Raw genomic sequence first — 21,582 nt, forward strand, 5'->3', positions numbered from 1 at the left:
AGCTATTATTTGGAATGTTTGCCATGAGCAAACATTTATGGTGTTGAATTCTATCAGATATTTTAAAGTGTTCATTGAGTTGATAATTTAGTTTTAATTTGTTAACAAAGTTATATATGCATATAGTTTGAAGAGTCAAATATTTCTACAAGTTTTTTTTTTTAAAGCTACAGTTGCTTTCCTACCCCTCACATCTTTCCTAACCTCATCCTTCCTCAGAGACAAAATTTTAATCCTTTACTTGTTTTTTTTTTGGTATATAGCCCTACGTTTTGAAATAATATACTTGAATTACTATTTATTACATGTCTAGTTTTAGACATTATCAATTGAACTACCACTATGGAAAGTAAGATTTTACCTCTCTGTAGAGTTACAACCCTTCGTAAATCTTACAAATCCTCCCATTCTTTCATTATAATCCTTTTGGTTAACAATAATATTCAATGTTTGTATATTATGACTATGTAAATGCCATTCACAGTCCATCCACCTTTATAAAAATTCTGTTTCCTGAACAACTTTTTGTTTTACTTACAACTAATAATTTCTTAGGCTTTGTTTGCTTAATTTTGTATATACTTGTTAGAATTCAACCTCAAACTTTGCCAGGTGTTTAAATCTCATCCTAAGATAATTAGATCCTTCAGAGATTCTATTATTTTATTTTTCTAAGTGAGTTTATCTTGGAGCCTTCTGACTTGCTGCTTTCTGGACAGGTGCCTTCTACATATAGCTGCTATCCTGGCATCTCCCTAAATGATCGTCCCAGGGGTTCTCTTCATGTCTATTTCATGTGTGATCTTCTGTTTACTGTATCTGTTGTATGCTTTCCCCCAGATTTTCTTGGTAGCTTTTGTGAAGTACATTCTCAAGTAGTTTTTAGGAAAAGGTTACATGGAAAATAAATTTACTGACATTTTATATGTCAAAAATGTTTTTATTCTATCCTGATGTTTAATAGTCTGGCTCAGTATCAAATATGAAGATGAAAATAATTTCCCTTTAGATTTTTGAAGGTGCTTATCTGTTGCCTTTGAGTTGTCAGCATTTCTTTTGATGATCTTTTATTTTCTTCCGGAAATCTACAGGATGGTTTCTTTGTCCCCAGTGTTCTGAAATTTCTCTATGATGTAGCTTAGTGTGAGCCTGTTTTAGTCACTGAGTTAGGTACTTGATGATTCCTTCTATCTAAAAACTGATATGTTTCATTTTTGAAAAATTTAACTATTATCTCAATAATTTTATGCCTTTCATGTTTCTATGTTCACTTTTTGTGCAACTCTTAAGTTTTTAATGTATATTTATACATATATACACATATATACTGAAAACATTAAAAATAATTTTCCAAATGGATGTATTAGAAAAAAGGAAAGAATGAAAATCTATAAAGAGTGCTTGTATGTACATATATATTTTATACACATACACACACAAACATATGGTTGAATCTAGTAACATGGTATTTCTTTGGGATTTTTGCATTATAGTCATTCACATATGAAGTTTTGCCTAATTTTCTCTTTTCTCACACTGCCCTTGTCCAATTTAGAAATCAAAATTTTACTATACTTTAGAATGGATGAGAATTATATTAGTTTCTTGTGGTACTGTAACAAATTACCACAAACTTGGTGGCTTAAAACAACAGAAATGAAGAAGTATGAAATCCAAGCATTGGCAAGGTCATGCTCCCTCCTCTCTAGAGGAAAATGAGCTCTTGACTCTTCCAGCTTCTGGTGGCTACAGGCAGCTGTTGATTTGTGGTCATATCACTCTAATCTCTGCCTCTGTGGTCACCCTCACCTCTCCCTTTCTGTCTGAAAAGTCTTTCTGTCTCTGTCTTATAAAAATAAATCTGATTGCTTGACCAATTACACATAACAGATGTCTACAGAATACTCCACCCATCAATCACAGAATATACATTTCTCTCCTCTTCACATGGAACATACTCCAAATCAACCACATGCTCAGCCATAAAACAAGTCTTAATAATTAAAAAAAAAATTGAAATCATACCAACCATATTTACTCTTGGACCACAATGGATTAAAACTAAAAATCAATACCAAAAAGATCTCTCAAAACCACACATACATGGAAATTAAACAATTTTGTCCTGAATGACTATTGGGTAAACAATAAAATCAAAGCAAATATAAAAAAATTTGAAATAAATTAAAACAGACACACAATATACCAAAATTTCTGGGATGTAGCAAAAGCCACTGTCTTTTTAAGAGGAAAGTTTATAGTGCTAAATGCCTATCTCAAAAAGTTAGAAAGATCTCAAATTAACAATCTAACATCATACCTAGAGGAACTAGAAAAATAAGAACCAACTAACCCCAAAGGTAGCAGAAGAAAGTAACAAAAATCTGAGAAGAACTGAATAAAATTGAGACCCCAAAATCTATATAAAGGATCAATAAAACTAAAAGTTGATTACTTGAAAGGATAAACAAGATTGAAGGACCACTAGCATTAGCAAAGAAAAAGAGAGAAGATCCAAATAAGCACAATCAGAAACCACAAAGGTGGCATTTATAATCGATCCCACAGAAATACAAAAGTTCCTCAGAGACAGTTAGGAACACCTCTAAGCAAACAAACTAAAAATCAAGAGGAAATGGATAAATTCCTGGAAACACACCATATTCCAGGACTGAATCAGGAATAAATTGAAACACTGAAAAGACCAATATCGAGTTCTGAAATTGAATCAGCAATAAAAAACATATCAATGAATAAAAGCCCTAGACCACATGGATTCACAGCCAAATTCTACCAGATGTACATAGAAGGGCTGGTACCAATTCTACTGAAACTATTCCAAAAATTGAGGAGGAGGGACTCCTCCCTAACCATTCTATGAAGCCAGCATTACCCTGATAGCAAAACCTTGCAAATACATAATGAATAAAGAAAACTACAGGCCAATAACACTGATGAACATGGAAGCAAAAATCCTCAACAAAATACTTCCCAACTGAATTCAACAGCACATCAAAAAGTTAAATCACTATGATCAAGTAGGCTTCATTCCTAAGAAGCAAGGTTAGCTCAATGTATGCTAATCAATAAATGTGATTCATCATATAAACAGAATTGAAAACAAAAATCATAGGATCATTTCCAAAGATGCGGAAAAAGCTTTCAATAAAATCTGCCATCTATTCATGATAAAAACCCCCAAGAAACTAGGACCAAAAGAACATACCTCAAAATAATAAGAGACATCTAGGACAAACCCATAGTTAACATCATACTCAATTGACAAAAACTGGAAGCATTCCCCTTGAGAACTGGAACAAGACAACGATGTCCACTCTCACCACTCCTATTCAACATAGTATTAGACATGCTAGCCAGAGCAATCAGGCAAGACAAAGAAATAAAAGGCATCCAAACAGAAAAAGAATAAGTCAAACTATTTCTCTTCACAGACAATATGATTTTATAGCTAAAAACCCTGAAGACTCCACCAAAAGGCTCCTGGAACTTATAAATGACTTCAGTAAAGTTTTAGAATACAAAATCAATGTACAAAAACCAGTGGCATTTCTATATATCAATAATGTTCAAGCTGAGAGTCAAATCAAGAAAGAAATCTCATTTAAAATAGCCACAAAAAGTACCTAGGAATACATCTAATGAAGGAGGTAAAAGATCTCTACAAGGAGAACTACAAAACACTGATAAAATAAATCATAAATGACACAAACAAATGAAAAAACATTCCATGCTTATGGGTTGGAAAAATTAATATTGTTAAAATGACCATACTGTCTAAATAAATCTACAAATTCAATGCTATTCCTATCAAACTACCAACATCATTTTTCACAGAACTAAAACAAATCTATTCTAAAATTCTTATGGCACCAAAAGGAGCCCAAATAGTCAGAGAAATCCTAAGCAAAAAGAACAAACCTGGAGTCATGGCATTATCTGACTTCAAACTATACTATAAGGCTACAGTAACCAAACCATCAGGGTACTGGTACAAAAACAGACACATAGACCAATGGAACAGAACAGATAACCCAGAAATAAAACTGCACACCTACAGCCATCTATCTTTAACAAAGTTGACAAAAATAGGCAATGGGGAAAGGTTTCCCTATTCAATAAATTGTGCTGGAATAGTTGGTGAGCCATATGCAGAAGAATGAAATTGGACCCCTACATTTTACCATATGTAAAAGTTAACTCAAGATGGATTAAAGCTTTATTTGTAAGACCTCAAACTCTAAGAATCCTAGAAGACTAACTAGGAAACACCAAGAGCCTTGGGAAAGAATTTATGACTAATTCCTCAAAAATAATTGCAACAAAACCAAAAATTGACAAGTGGACCTAGTCAAACAAAAGAGCTTCTGCACAGCAAAAGAAACTATCAACAGAGTACACAGATGACCTATAGAATGGGAGAAAATATTCACAAACTATGCACCCAATGAGCTCTAATATACAGAATCTATAAGGAACTTAAAGCAACAAGCAAAAACCAAATAACCCCATTAAAACATGGGCAAAGGACATGAACAGACACTTCTGAAAAGAAGACATGCAAGCGGCCAAGAAACATATGAAAAATGCATCACATCATTACTCATCAGAGAAATGCAAAATCACAATTCGATAACATCTCACACCTGTCAAAATGGCATTATTAAAGAGTCAAAAAACAATAGATGCTGGCAAGGCTGTGCAGAAAAGGGAGGGCGTATACACCATCAGTGGGGATGTCAATTAGTTCAGCCACTGTGGAAAGCAGTTTATAAATTTCTCAAAGAATTCAAAACAGAAGCATCATTTAATTCAACAACCCTATTACTGGGTATATATCCAAAAGAAAAAAAAAACTATTAGATCTCATTTGTCAATTTTAGCTTGTGTTGACATTGCTTTTGGTATTTTAGTCATGAAGTCCTTGCCCATGCCTAAGTCCTGAATGGTATTGTCTAGGTTTTCTTCCAGGGTTTTTATGGTTTTAGGTCTTACGTTTAAGCCTTTAATCCATCTTGAGTTAATTTTTGTATAAGGTATAAGGAAGGGGTCCAGTTTCAGTTTTCTGCATATGGCTAGCCAGTTTTCCCAACACCATTTATTAAATAGGGAATCCTTCCCCCATTGCTTGTTTTTGTCAGGTTTGTCAAAGATCAGATGGTTGTAGATGTGTGGCATTATTTCTGAGGCCTCTGTTCCATTCCATGGGTCTATATATCTGTTTTGGTACCAGTACTGTGCTGTTTTGGTTACTGTAGCCTTGTAGTATAGTTTGAAGTCAGGCAGCATGATGCCTCCAGCTTTGTTCTTTTTGCTAATTAAACTAAAGAGCATCTGCACAGCAAAAGAAACTATCATCAGAGTGAACAGGAAACCTAGAGAATAGGAAAAAATTTTTGCAATTTATCCATCTGACGAAGGGCTAATATCCAGAATCTACAAGGAACTTAAACAAGTTTACACGAAAAAAACAAACAACCCCATCAAAAAGTGGGCAAAGGTTATGAATAGACGCTTCTCAAAAGAAGACATTTATGCGGCCAACAAACGAAAAAAAGCTCATCACTGGTCATTAGAGAAATGCAAATCAGTACCACAGTGAGATACCATCTCATGCCAATTAGAATGGTGATCATTAAAAAGTCAGGAAACAATAGATGCTGGAGAGGATGTGGAGAAATAGGAACGCTTTTACACTGTTGGTGGGAGTGTAAATTAGTTCAACCATTGTGGAAGACAGTGCGGCTATTCCTCAAGGATCTAGAACTGGAAATACCATTTGACTCAGCAATCCCATTGCTGGGTATATACCCAAAGGATTATAAATCATTCTACTATAAAGACACGTGCATATGTATGTTTATGGCAGCACTATTCACAATAGCAAAGACTTGGAACCAACCCAAATGCTCATCAATGATAGACTGGATAAAGAAAATGTGGCACATATACACCATGGAATACTATGCAGCCATAAAAAAGGATGAGTTCATGTCCTTTGCAGGGACATGGATGAAGGTGGAAACCGTCATTCTCAGCAAACTAACACAGGAACAGAAAACCAAACACTGCATGTTCTCGCTCATAAGTGGGAGTTGAACAATGAGAAGACACGGACAGAGAAAGGGGAACATCACACACTGGGGCCTGTTGCAGCGTGGGGGGCTAGGGGAGGGATAGCATTAGGAGAAATACCTAATGTAGATGATGGGTTGATGGGTGCAGCAAACCACCATGGCACATGTATACTTATGTAACAAACCTGCATGTTTTGCACATGTATCCCAGAACTTAAAGTACAATTACAAAATAACAATAATAAAGAAACTATTCTACCAAAAAGACACATGCTGTCGTATGTTCATTGCAGCACTATTCATAACAGCAAAGATATGGAATCAACCTAGGTGCCCATCAATGGTGGATTAGATCAAGAAAATGCAGCACATATGCACCATGAAATACTACACAGGCACAAGAAAGAATGAAATCATCTCATTTGCAGCAACATGGATGGAACTAGAGGCCATTATCCTAAGTATATTTCAATACTTTGGGATTATATTGATGTTTTCATAAAAAGGATACTAGTTCTCTACATATATTTATACTTGTTACTGATCCATGTGGATGCATTCTCTTATCACATGTTAAACTGTTTCTACACTTTTTTCTCCTTGTTTTCTATCTTCTATTAGAATGTTCTCTTTATTCATTTATTCTTCCTTCACAATGGTTTGGAAGTTTTATAATTTACAATGAGTTTCTATTTAGATTTTAAGTTTTTCATGTTGAGCAAGTTACCTAATCTATGTATGAGTTTTCATATCTCTAGAAATGAGTTGATGAGAAAAAAATTCTTAACTGAGTTTCTGTTAGAATTAAATCAGATAATATAGCTAACACATTCAGATATTTAGCATATTGTCTGACTCTCAGTAAACAATCAAAGTAGATTGTGATGATGATGATGATAATATTTTGAACCTTTGCCAAAAATGATCTGAAAATCTTTCCAGACATTCAACTAACAGACAATTTTTGAGAAATAGATTGTATATTCTAGTGCAATAGTGTAGTTTATTAGTGTGCAGGGAGTTTAATTATGTGCCTTCCTGCTAAAGCCTTTAGTGGGAAGTTGAAATATCAGCACTGTGGGAAATTGATTGATTAACTCAATCAAGATCATCCTCAAAGATGACTCCAAAAATATATCTGACAGCTTGTGGCTGAGGAAATCAGTCAGGCTTCAGGAGTAGGAGGAGACAGGCAGAGAGATCATTTTCTTTTAATGATTTGTTCTGTATAAGAGAGATGGTATTTGATAACCCCATGTGGAGAGTCCTTCCTTTTGTGTGTGGAGTTTTGAATATATCTTTTTAAAATTCACTCCAAGAAGATTTTCTATTCAACCTCTGGGGCTTATGGGTATTTATTTGCCCTTCAGGATGTACTTTTTAACATAGAATATATACCACAAAATAAACTGTAATTTTAGTGGAAATGCACTGCAGAAAGGTCATTATGAAGCACTGGTTCTGAAATAGCGAAGGGTCTATTTCACATAACGAGGTAATGGAGGCATAGACCACTGCCTGTGCTTTCCAGTCCTGAGATAATAATTACAGATACCTAGGTAATGTACCCGGGACAATTGCAGGGCAGAGCATCCTTCTTTTTCTCCCCTTGTTCTTGACTAAGTGGCTTACCAGTCAGACTCATGAAAAGAACTGAGAAAAGACCTCCAGTGGGTACTCCATTTTTCACCTCTAGCAAATGTGCCTGTGCACGTGCGTACATGCCCGCCCCCCCTCCACACTCACTCTCTCTCTCTGCTCCTCTGAGTCTCTTTCTATTTCAACTGCCAGTGTCAAGAAGAAAGTTGGCATCTCATAAGCCACCTCATTACATTCTAGGGCTGCACTAACAGTTAAAAAGATAAAATCCTAATGCTGTCATTCCAAATTTTAGTTAGACCTAACAACTTATGTCATCAACTTTTTATCAGCATGCCTTCTGTGTGCTCATTTAAGACCCTGAGAAAATTTTAGACAGGATAGAATTCAGAGCAGAGCTTGCGATACATCATTAAAGACATATTTGTTAATCTGTATGCTTCAGGTATATTCATTGTAAGAAGCTAAAATTTAAAGGAAACATTGGAATGTTTCACTGAAAACATTTCGATGGCTCTATGTCATCTCCATCAGTGTCACCTAAAGTGTGGTCTATGGGCTGGCGTTGGACTGCAACTGTTCATTTTCATTCAGCAACAAGATAAGTACAGAAATGAAGAATAAGTATAGTTACTTGGAAGAGTGGTTTTATGTAGTTTAATCTCTTAATTAAAGATTTGGGTACTATGTCATTATTTTTTAATTATTCATTTTAATGTGTTTTACAAAAAGATTGGCCTGTGAAAGAATGAAAGTTAAAAAGAAAAATGAGTCTTTTGCCAAAGCAGTTTGCTAAATGTTGAACTATAGGGTTAAGTCCCAGATCTTGGTATGATCCACAAAGTCACTGATGTCCTGGTCCCTGCTCAATTCTCCAACCTTAGCACCTGCCTCTTCCTCTCCCATTCACAGCACTGAGATCTCACCATATAAAGTCACATGTACTGGTCTTTTAGAAATGCTGGCCCCTCTGCCTAGAATGCTTTTATATTCTTAGCTGGCTGCTAGATTTCTACTTATCAGTTGAGCCCAGCCTTTCTGTGTGAGTCAAAGCCCTTAGCTGCAAGTGACAGACACAACTCAAATGATTTAAGCAGGAAGGAAATCATGGACGGAGATGGGGCTGGCTTCACACTCAACAGGATCCAGATACTAGAACAACAAGAACTACTTCAGTTATCTCTCTCTGTGTGTGTTTCTTCTCCTCACTCTCTCTCTTTTTGACACCCCTACCATGCTCTTAGTATTACTGTTTTACTCAGTTTTACAGTAGACAGGCTTGCTCCATATAGCAGAAGACATTGTAGAACCAGCTATGTCAACCTAACTTAACAACACAAGAAGAAAGGGATGTCTTCCTTGGTTTCAGAAAAAAATCATCCTAGAAAGGATTCATATTGTTTTCAATTGTATTAAGTGCTCACTTTTGGCCTTTGGAAGGATTTCTGTGGCCAAGGAGAAGGGACATTCTCTGCAGTTCAATTTCCAACCTTCCACTATAGAGACTGTTTTAAAATACAATTACAATTTTATCTCTCTCCATCTTTTGGCCCTCTTTTTCTCCTGCATCTACAGGAAGAACATTCTAGATATTTTGTACTGCTGTTTCCCACCACTTTTACTGGAGGAGTAAAAAAATGCAACCATTTCTTGAATCTGTGTCTTTCATATGCTGAAACAGCCTTCTCCCAGCAGTTCATGTCGTGAATCTCTAAGCATCTCTTAAAATTGACTGCAATGTCGCCTTCTCCGCAGGTTTTCTCTGATTATCTCTAAATAAAGATACTACTTACTCATGGAGACTATTTTACACTTCATATACTTTTGTTGGTGTATCTCTAATGTTCTACTATAATAACATGTCTTTCTTTTATAATACATTTTCTACTAAACTCTGAGCTTATCCAGTTGTCTAGCATAATGTTTGGCACATAGTAAATGTCAATTTTATGTTTGTTGAAATAAATTATAGCACTGATTCTTCTTGTATTACAGATGACCTGTTTATATACCTTCCTTTCATACTAAAGTCTGAATGTAGAGAAGTCATCATTGCATCCTCAGGAATTCACACACTGCTTAACATACAGTAACTGAAGAGAAATAAAAGATGAATAATTAAATGAATAAATTAAGTGGAAAATGAGTATATTTGGATTGCCCTTAATGACTCTACCAAGGCTTCATGTGCTAAACAGAGTGGCTGGTCTTGTGGGGTCACCTGGGCCTTGTTTTTGAGCCTCCCTTCCTTATAACTTATCATATGACATTGAGTACAAGACAGGTGAGCAGGGGCTACTTAGCTTACAGAGACAGAATTGGTCATTGGGCCCTGGGCCATAGCTGAGGCCCATGACTACATCCTAGTTCTACTCAATGTTTGTTAAATAACTCCTCAGGTCAACTCACTTCCCTTGTAGTCCTTGGGATCTAAAAGGCAGGGATCTTCTACTCTAAATTATTAGCTGGCTGTAAAGAAACACACATCTCTAGAGGAGCTGTTTATACAGATTCTCTCAAGGCATAAACAGCCAGCTAGCGATCTGGTTCTGCTGATATTTGCCTCAGGAACTGTGTATATATCTTGCATATGGGGTTAAAGTGGGCAGCACAGAAGGGAGGAGCCATGGGAAGGGTGGCTCACCATTGTAAATAAGAACAAAGTCTGACCATGATAACCATTGCCATGGTGACAGCCATTTCTGTGTCTCTAGAGTACACACAACTTATCATTAGCTGTCCCTTCCACAGTGTCAGGCTGACACAACCAGAGGAGTCTTTAATGTCTCAAAGCTGCACACAATAGAGGGTTACACCTTAGCCGTTTATTTCCGTTAAGCAAAAGCTAAGAACAATCTCTTATGTCCCTGTTTTCTGGGATTCCTCATCATGTTGGGAGACTGGAAAGCAGACATATTTGGTGTAGGCCCTTGATGTGTCTTGTTTGAAAAAATGCCACGATCTGATTAGAAATAATCACTTTGGAAGGGACTTTGTAAGAGTAAGATATTTTTGTTATTCTTGAGCATTCTATCTTTTATAAAAATGCTTGATAATTAATACTTGGTAATTTGTTGATCTCTTGTAAAATCCTCTAGAGAAGGTCCCTGTTAAGTTCCCTCTTTGATCAATGCATAAACAGGCACAGATCTGTTTCAAAATATGCTTATTGTGTTAGCATGATTGTGCATTATAATTTGCTAGAATGATCATGACCTCTACAATAAAATTGCATAGCAGAAACATTATTTAAAACTTTGGAATAGTTATTTAACTATATTTAACTACTATTATTCATTCACCTCTTATGACTACAATTATGAGATTTCACTATACCAATAGGATCAGATTTGCTATGTTGCCTAACCCATAGCTGATACTCAAAAACATTTATTGAATAAATAAGTAAATTAACAACAACAAACCTGTAGGTGTGTGATTATAAATACAGTGGCTGAGTGAAATCCCGAGAAACATAGGAAATGAAGGCAAACACTATATCCAATCTCAAATATTTGCTGTTTTTCAAATATGTCAGGCTGCTCAACCTTCAACATCTTGGAGCACGTTGTTCTTTCTGCCTTGAATGTCCTTCTATACTTTGTCCACCTAATAAACTCCTACACAATCAATTCTGTGCTCACCTCTCCCCAACCTCAGCCTCTCTTACCATCTCAACTAATGGAAGAATTAGTGATTCTTTCCTGCACATCACACTATAAATTGTAACTTCCTATCAGTGTTGATTCCACTAACCACACGGGACAGGACTGTCATGATATCGGCACTTAGAACTTCATCCGGCTCTCTCAAGGCCAAATTTGTCTTACTTAGCTTTATATTTTCAAGGCCTGCATAGAGTTAGGACTCAATAAATGTTTCTTTGAAAAAGTAATTTCAGTATACAGATGAGAATAAGATTCACATGCACCCAGAATTCATACACTGGAGGCAGAGGAGCATTGACTCAAATCCAAATTATTTGAAGTCACACAGCACGTAAGTGGTGGCCTCTGAAGACCTGCTAAGATTGGAAACTGGCTCTGTCTAATGCCAAAACCCATGTTCTTTTTGCCATATTGTGAAGTACGTCTGGGGCTGTGGAAGTGGACTGGAGCAAGGAGGAAACGTTCCTGAAGTGGGTCATTGGATTTAACATCTGTGAGAGCCTAGGAAGGGGCTGGTCCAGAGAAGTGATCGTAGAAGCAGGGAGAAACAGAAATACAATGCCATTCCTCAAGGCTCCATAATGCCTAGATTTCACATGCCAAGAGAGGATTCCTGGTATAGCTCTTCAAATCATTCTCCACAACCAGTATAAGAAAGCAAAGGCATGCACTCTATTTTGAAACAAGACTGTAGTAAACTCTGAGAGAAATTCAAGTTTTGCTTCCCACTACATTCAGGCACATAGCAGGCACTTAATAAATACTTGGTGAACAAAAGAACATAAACCCAAAACAATTATGTGGCTGGAGTAAAATTTCTAGCTCTCCTTATGAAGTTGTGGGATCTCAATTTTTAGTTGGGTTTATTTTTACCTTAGAGTTAGGGGAGGTGATGGAGGTAAAAACAGAACTTCTCTGAAGGAATGTGATATGGCTTGGCTGTGTCCTCACCCAAATCTCATCTTGAATTGTACTCCAATAATTCCCATGTGTTGTGGGAGGGACCTGGTAGGAGATAATTGAATCATAGGGGTGGTTTCCCCCATATTGTTCTCACGGTGGTGAATAAGCCTCATGAGATCTGATGGTTTTATCAGGGGTTTCCGCTTTTGCACCTTCCTCATTCTCTCTTTGCCTGCTGCCATCCATGTAAGATGTGACTTGCTCCTCCTTGCCTTCTGCCATGATTGTGAGGCTTCCCCAGACACATGGAACTGTAAGTCTAATTAACAATCTTTCTTTTGTAAATTGCCCAGTCTTGGGTATGTCTTTATCAGCAGCATGAAAAAGAATGGTGCTTGTTTTGAATGTTATTCCTACCATTCGGTATAGTGAAAAGGAACTTTTCAGGAGTTCTCTTAAATACTTCACATCTCCAGGCAGTGGTACTTTAATATCTTTTAAAATATGAAAAGCTTTTCCCCCACAGTCTTCCACCTGGCTCTATCCCCAGGGTGACTTGCTGAACTGCACAGCATCTCTGCTGCACCTGTGTTTGATCTTGCAAGCACTGAACTGCAGTCCTTGGGCCTTGGACTAAAGACAACTTTCAGCACTTACATAAAGCTGCTTTGAGCATTCTGCCAAGGACTTGGGAGACACTTTTTTCAAAGAAACAAATACATTTGGTTTCTGGAGGTAGCAGAAAGCCAGGCCAATTTTTTTTCCCTGCCTTTTCTTTGTCTCTGTCTCAGTCTGAGATATAACTAATTATATACAGGGGCTAAGGGAGCAGCCACCAAAATCACTTCCTCACACAGACTATGGGCTACAAGGAAACCTAGGTCAGCATTGTCTTCCAGAAATGCAAATTAAAATAATAGCCTCTGTCTGCATATCAGGGATCACAAGCTTGAAAATATGATGGCAATACAGGAAGTACAGTTCACAAGCTCACAGCTGGAAAAAATGTACTATTTCTTCTTGGACAATAGAAATCCATTTTCTGAGGCTTTGAGCATTGTCCCAGAATGCCTTCAATGTTAAATCTCTGAAGTGTCTACATAAAACAAGAAGGTCTGGGTGCCTGGAATAAACTTTCTTTGGCCTTGAAGACAGTCTGAGTGCCTGGTTTCCTAATAGCAGCATTGCAGTCAATTCCAGGGCAGAAGCTATACTCAATTGCATGCTGCATCCTAGATGTACATAAGCAGACTGTGTTACTAAATTTAATACATGCACCAGGGCTGGTCAACATCTACGAATATAAAGGCATATGTCTGGTAGAATTTTGTATAACCTCGGTGGAATCAGTTCATATAGGAATGAATATAAATGGAGAAATCTTCAATGGACTCTCTTCTCTACCTATTGGCATCTTGATACTTTTCCTAGCCTGATAGCAGAGGTCATCCTACCCTAGTAGTATTTCATTACACATTTTTTTCTGATCTCACATTACATTTCAAATTGCATAACTTTTAAATAATGAATTCTCTGCATGTGTACATGTGACCGATACTCTACTAAGAGCTTTACAAATATTTTTTATATTCCTCATTCATTCAAAAACTATCTATTGAGCACCTACCATATGCCATGCATTGCTTTAGGCTGTGGTGATAAAGTTTCACAAAGCTTATGTGCAAGTGCAGAGACACAGAAAATATCAACATGTAGCTCATTAATTCCAGAACATAAGTGATAATGAGAAAATAAATTCAAGTAAGGCAAAATAAGTTTTAAGTAAGGGCATTTAATGAGGGCATTTAGGAAAAGCCTCTCTGAACAGCCACCTGAATTATCAAAGGCATGAGTCATGCAAAAATCTGGAAAGAGATTCTTCCAAGCAGAGAGGACAAGGAGACCAAAAGCTCTTACTTGGTTCCAATTTGGTGCATTTGAGAAATGACTTGAAACAAGTCAGGAAAAAAATAATAGAAGATGAGGTCAAACAGAAAATCAGAAACCTAAACATGTTGGGCCTTGGAGACCATGGTAAGGAGTTTGCATTTTATTCTAAAGATAATGGAAAACCTACTTGTACATTTTATTTTATTTCACACTTTTAAAAAATTGAGATAAAATATGCACATGAAATTTACTGTCTTTACCATTTAGCTATGTATTTTAAATATTACACTGGCCATGGAGTGGAAAATCAACTACAGAAGGCAAGAGTAGAAAGAGACAGGATGCTCTTGCAATTCAGGTCAGAGGTGATGGGGTAGCGAGGTGAATTTGGGATGCCTTTGAAGGCATAGCTAGTGAGTCAAGCTCATTTGATCATGCAGTAACCCTTTCAGATGAAGACACTGAGATGGTGGGGTAGAGTTGTAATGTATTTAAAGGTGAATTGAATAAGTTAACCTTATAATAATCCAGAGAGGTGAAAAATAACTGATGATAAGGAAGCAAGCCTCTATTGCAAATTCAAGAGAGGAGTTGGGGCAGCTGGGTAGTTAATTTGTGTGAAAACCTCTCATAACCATTTTCTTCAATTACTATCTGGAAATTTCCATGAAAAGTTTCTATTTTGGTTGATTCTTGCAGACAAGGGCATCATCATTCCTTCACTTGATGTCTTTTTACCCCAAGGAACACTCAGAAACCCAACATTTTGTTTCTTACTTATTTTGATTATTCACTTTTCTGTTTGAGGTTTGCTTCTCTCTCCTTTGCTGATGAGTCACCAGAAAAAAAATGCTTTTACAAACTCCCATAGCTGCCTTTTTTGCTCTGTGTTGACAAAGAGAGAATGCTGTTGGGCAAAATTTGATGTAGCTGGCTGTTTGTTTTCTTGGAGGACCCAAAAGTGAATATAAATAATTTAAAATAGCCTTCAATGACCACTGTGTCAGTATCTGGGTTACAAAATTAAGTAATCAAGCTAAAATACAAGAAAAAGAAATATAAAATAATTTGAAGGAAAACCTAAGATTTGATTTGGCATAACACACATTTATTGAGCACTCAATGTTGAATACCCACAAAAAAAGAGCTAAAGACCTACACTTACTGAGTGTCATGTGCCTATATACACTTGAATCCTGAAAAGACAATGCAATGGGTACAATTATTATCATCATTTTCTACATGAGGAAATAAGCAAGTTTAGAGACGTTAGAGCAATTACTCTAATCCCATATCTAGAAAATGGCATAGTGGGCCTTGGCTTGTGATGGTCTGATTCTAAGGTCCTGTTCTCAATGACCAGAGGGTCTGCTTCTCAAATAAGAGGCTCTTTAGGAGTTCACTATCTGGTGGTGCAGGATAAAAGAAAGCTATTGTATTATCTGTTTTCACACTACTATAAATAATTTTCTGAGACTGAGTAATTTATAAAGAAAAGAGGCTTAATTGACTCACAGTTCTGCATGGCTGGGGAGGCCTCAGGAAACTTACAATTATGGCAGAAGGTATACATACTTACAATTAAGGGGAAGCAAGTACCTTCCTCACAAGGCAGAAGGAAAGGGGGAGTGGAAGTGCCACACTTTTAAACCATCAGATCTTGTAAGAATTTTATCACAAGAATAGCAAGGGGGAAACTGCCTCCACAATCCAATCACCTCCCACCAGGTCCTTCCCTCCACACATAGGGATTATGGGGATTACAATTCGAGGTGAGATTTGGGTGGGGACACAGAGCCAAATCATATTATTCCACCCCTGGCCTCTCACAAATCTCATGTCTTTCTCACATTTCAAGACACAATTGTAGCTTCCCAACAGTCCCCCAAAGTCTTAACTCATTGCACATTCAATCCAAAAGCCCATGTCTAAAGTCTCACCTGGGTCAAGGCAAGTCTTTTCTTCCTATAAGCCTGTAAAATCAGAAGCAAGTTAGTTACTTCCAAGATAGAGTGAGGGTACAGGCATTGGGTAAATGTTTCCACTCCAATTGGGAGGAATTGGCCAAAACAAAGGGACCACAGGCCTCATTCAACTCTGAAAGCTGGCAAGGCACTCAGTAAGTCTTAAAGCTCCAAAATAACCTTCCTTGACTCCAGATCTCACATCCAGGGCATGGTGATGCAAGGGGTTGGCTCCCAAGGCCTTCAGAAGCTCTGATGCTGTGTATCTGCAGGGTTCAGCTCCAGCAGCTGCTTTCATGGGCTGGTGTTGAGTGCTTGAGGCTTTTCCAGGTACAGGGTGCAAGCTGTTAGTGGATCTACCATTCTGTGGTCTGGAGGACAGTGGACCTCTTCTCACAGCTTCACTAGGCAGTATCCCAATGGGGACTCTGTATGGGGACTCCAACCCCATATTTCCCCTCCACCTTGCCGTAGTAGTGGTTCTCCATGAGGGTTCCTCCCCTAAAGCAGACTTCTGCCTGGACATCCAGGCATTTTCATACATTCTCTGAATGCTAGGCAGAGGCTCCCAAAGCTCAGCTCTTGTCTTCTGCACACCCGTATGACCCGTACAATGGGGAAGCCACCAAGGCTTGGAGCTTGCACCCTCTGAAGCCATGGCCCGAGCTGTACCTTGGCCCCTTTTAGCCACAGCTACAGCTGGAGCAGCTGGGTCACAGGACACCATGTCCTGAGACTGCACAAAGAAGTGGGACCCTGGGCCCAGCCCATGAAACCATTTTTTCCTCCTAGGCCTCTGGGCCTGTGATGGGCCATGAAGATCACTGAAATGCCTTGGAGACATTTTCTCTATTGTCTTGGCTATTAACATTTAGCTTCTCTTTACTTACGCACATTTCTGCAGACTGCTTGAATTTCTCCCCACAAAATGGGGTTTTCTTTTTTACCACATGATCAGTCTGCAAATTTTCCAAACCTTTGTGTGTTGCTTCCCTTTTAAACGTAAGTTTCCTTTTCAGAAATCTCTTTGTGAACTCATAGGACTGTAAGCTTTTAGAAAAAGTCAGGTCACATCTTGAATACTTTGCTGCCTAGACATTTCTTCTGCCAGATACCCTAAATAATCTCTCTCAAGTTCAAAGTTCCACAGATCTCTAGGGCAGGGGCAAAATGCCACCAGTCTCTTTGCTAAAGCACAGCAAGAGTCACCTTTACTCCTATTCCCAACAAGTTCCTTATTTCCACCTGAGACCACCTCAGCCTGGACTTAATTGTCCATATCACCATCAGCATGTTTGTCAAAGCCATTCAGTAAGTCTCTAGGAAGTTCCAAACTTTCCCTCATCTTCCTGGCTTCTTCTGAGACTTCCAAACTGTTCCAATCTCTGCTGGTTACCCGGTTCTAAAGTTGCTTTCACATTCTCAGTTATCTTCATAGCAATGCCCCACTACCTTGGTACCAATCTACTGTATTAGTCTGTTTTCACACTGCTATAAAGAACTACCTGAGACTGGGTAATTTATAAAAGAAAGAAGTTTAATTGACTCACAGTTCTGCATGGCTGGGGAGGCCTCAGGAAACTTACAATCATGGTGGAATGTGAAGGTGAAGCAAGCAGCCTCTTCACAAAGTGGCAGGAGAGAGAGGGTGGGGGAAGTGCCACACTTTTAAACCATCAGCTCTAATAAGAAATCTATCATGAAAACAGCAAGGGAAAACTGCCCCCATGATCTAATCACCTCTCACAAGGTCTGTCCCTCCACACATGGGGATTACAATTCAGGATGAGATTTGGGTGAAAACACAGAGCCAAACCATATCAGCTATTAACAGCCAGGAGTGATTTGAGGGTTACTGAGCAAAGTTATCTGGAAGAGCTGTCATTTATGGTGGGATTGGAACAAAGTATATGATTTAAATAAGAAGCTATACCTTATCTTAGGCCAAACCAATGGATAAAAAGTAAGGAATCCAGAGTATTATATAATGAATTTTTTCTCTGGGTTGCCAAGGAATAATTTTTGCATATGTATTTATCTTAACCTTTATATATAATCTACAATAGCATGTATATTAGACATATAAAAGCATTATTATATATAATATATAAGATACATTATATTATTTAATATAAAATATACGTTATATATAATTGATATAGATATATAAACAATTTTACATATTATAATTCTTTTTTTTTTTTTTTTGACAGAGTTTCACTCTTGTTGCCTAGGCTGGAGTGCAATGGCACCATCTTGGTTCAGTGCAACCTCCGCCTCCTAGGTTCAAGTGATTCTCCTGCCTCAGCCTCACAAAGTAGCTGGGATTACGGGTGCCTGCCACCACACCCAGCTAATTTTTTTTGGATTTTTAGTTGAGACAGGGTTTCACCATGTTGGCCAGGCTGGTCTTGAACTCCTGACCTCAGGTGATCCACCCGCCTTGGCCTCCCAAAGTGCTGGGATAACAGGCGTGAGCCACTGTGCCCAGCCTACATATTATAATTCTATATTATATTTGTTATACATTTGTGATCTATAACATATTGATATTCTATTTCACTGTGTACTGTATATATATTACATATAAATATATTTTATATGTATATATACACACACGTCTTTCATAGGTTTGACTAGTGCACTTGGTTTAAATGACTGAAATTAGGAGTTACGATTTTCCATAATTTTTGTTAAGTCCCTTGATTTCTCAGTTATCATGTTCCTTCTCTAAACCATGAAAAGCCTGAACTAAATAGATATTTCTAGGGTCTTGAATTTGACATTTATCAAAAAAACATACAAATGGCCAACACATATATGGAAAAATGCTTGACGTCACTAATTACAAGGGAAATGCAAATTAAAACCACAATGAGAGATCATCTTACATCTGTTAGAATGGCTATTATCAATAAGACAAAAGATAACAAGTGTTGGAGAGAATGTAGTGTACAAGGAAACCCTTGTGGAATTTAAATTAGTATAGCCATTATGGAAAACAGTATGAAAGTTCAGTCACCCTTCCTAGACTGTGAGCTTTCTAAGATCAGGATTAGTGTCTTACTTACTTTCAACTCTAGTGTCTAGCCTATAGTAGAAGCCCCATGAATGAAATACTGTTTCTCTTGTAAAATATTCTGTTTTAGATTATTTCATCTTAATATTTATTGAAAAATACCACTCAGTATATGCTTCAGTCCTCATTATTTCAAAATGGTTCATTTCCAACTTGATAAAAATAAACAGTTCATGTTAATTGAGGTTTAGATTGAAATCCCTTGTTGGAATGTTGCTTAAAAGGCTTCATAATTACTACATATTTATCCTTTCAACAAGAAATCTCAAAACAATTTACTAAGAAAGCTATTACTGGGGGGAGGAGCCAAGATGGCCGAATAGGAACAGCTCCGGTCTACAGCTCCCAGCTTGAGTGACGCAGAAGACAGGTGATTTCTGCATTTCCATCTGAGGTACTGGGTTCATCTCACTAGGGAGTGCCAGACAGTGGGCACAGGCCAGTGGGTGCGCGCACCGTGCGCGAGCCGAAGCAGGGTGAGGCATTGCCTCACCTGGGAAGCGCAAGGGGTCAGGGAGTTCCCTTTCCGAGTCAAAGAAAGGGGTGACGGACGCACCTGGAAAATCGGGTCACTCCCACCCGAATATTGCGCTTTTCAGGCCGGCTTAAAAAACGGCGCACCACGAGACTATATCCCACACCTGGCTTGGAGGGTCCTACGCCCACGGAGTCTCGCTGATTGCTAGCACAGCAGTCTGAGATCAAACTGCAAGGCAGCAACAAGGCTGGGGGAGGGGCGCCCGCCATTGCCCAGGCTTGCTTAGGTAAACAAAGCAGCCTGGAAGCTCGAACAGGGTGGAGCCCACCACAGCTCAAGGAGGCCTGCCTGCCTCTGTAGGCTCCACATCTGGGGGCAGGGCACAGACAAACAAAAAGACAGCAGTAACCTCTGCAGACTTAAATGTCCCTGTCTCACAGCTTTGAAGAGAGCAGTGGTTCTCCCAGCACGCAGCTGGAGATCTGAGAACGGGCAGACTGCCTCCTCGAGTGGGTCCCTGACCCCTGACCCCCGAGCAGCCTAACTGGGAGGCACCCCCCAGCAGGGGCACACTGACACCTCACACGGCATGGTATTCCAACAGACCTGCAGCTGAGGGTCCTGTCTGTTAGAAGGAAAACTAACAAACAGAAAGGACATCCACACCAAAAACCCATCTGTACATCACCATCATCAAAGACCAAAAGTAGATAAAACCACAAAGATGGGGAAAAAACAGAACAGAAAAACTGGAAACTCTAAAAAGCAGAGCGCCTCTCCTCCTCCAAAGGAATGCAGTTCCTCACCAGCAACGGAACAAAGCTGGATGGAGAATGATTTTGACGAGCTGAGAGAAGAAGGCTTCAGACGATCAAATTTCTCTGAGCTACGGGAGGACATTCAAACCAAAGGCAAAGAAGTTGAAAACTTTGAAAAAAATTTAGAAGAATGTATAACTAGAATAACCAATAGAGAGAAGTGCTTAAAGGAACTGATGGAGCTGAAAACCAAGGCTTGAGAACTACGTGAAGAATGCAGAAGCCTCAGGAGCCGATGCGATCAACTGGAAGAAAGGGTATCAGCAATGGAAGATGAAATGAATGAAATGAAGTGAGAAGGGAAGTTTAGAGAAAAAAGAATAAAAAGAAATGAGCAAAGCCTCCAAGAAATATGGGACTATGTGAAAAGACCAAATCTACGTCTGATTGGTGTACCTGAAAGTGACGGGGAGAATGGAACCAAGTTGGAAAACACTCTGCAGGATATTATCCAGGAGAACTTCCCCAATCTAGCAAGGCAGGCCAACGTTCAGATTCATGAAATACAGAGAACGCCACAAAGATACTCCTCGAGAAGAGCAACTCCAAGACACATAATTGTCAGATTCACCAAAGTTGAAATGAAGGAAAAAATGTTAAGGGCAGCCAGACAGAAAGGTCGGGTTACCCTCAAAGGGAAGCCCATCAGACTAACAGCGGATCTCTCGGCAGAAACCCTACAAGCCAGAAGAGAGTGGGGGCCAATATTCAACATTCTTAAAGAAAAGAATTTTCAACCCAGAATTTCATATCCAGCCAAACTAAGCTTCATAAGTGAAGGAGAAATAAAATACTTTACAGACAAGCAAATGCTGACTGATTTTGTCACCACCAGGCCTGCCCTAAAAGAGCTCCTGAAGGAAGCGCTAAACATGGAAAGGAACAACCGGTACCAGCCGCTGCAAAATCATGCCAAAATGTAAAGACCATCGAGACTAGGAAGAAACTGCATCAACTAATGAGCAAAATCACCAGCTAACATCATAATGACAGGATCAAATTCACACATAACAATATTAACTTTAAATGTAAATGGACTAAATTCTCCAATTAAAAGACACAGACTGGCAAGTTGGATAAAGAGTCAA

This window comes from Pan troglodytes, chromosome 7 (genome assembly GCF_028858775.2).
Source record: "Pan troglodytes isolate AG18354 chromosome 7, NHGRI_mPanTro3-v2.0_pri, whole genome shotgun sequence".
Classification (NCBI taxonomy): domain Eukaryota; kingdom Metazoa; phylum Chordata; class Mammalia; order Primates; family Hominidae; genus Pan; species Pan troglodytes.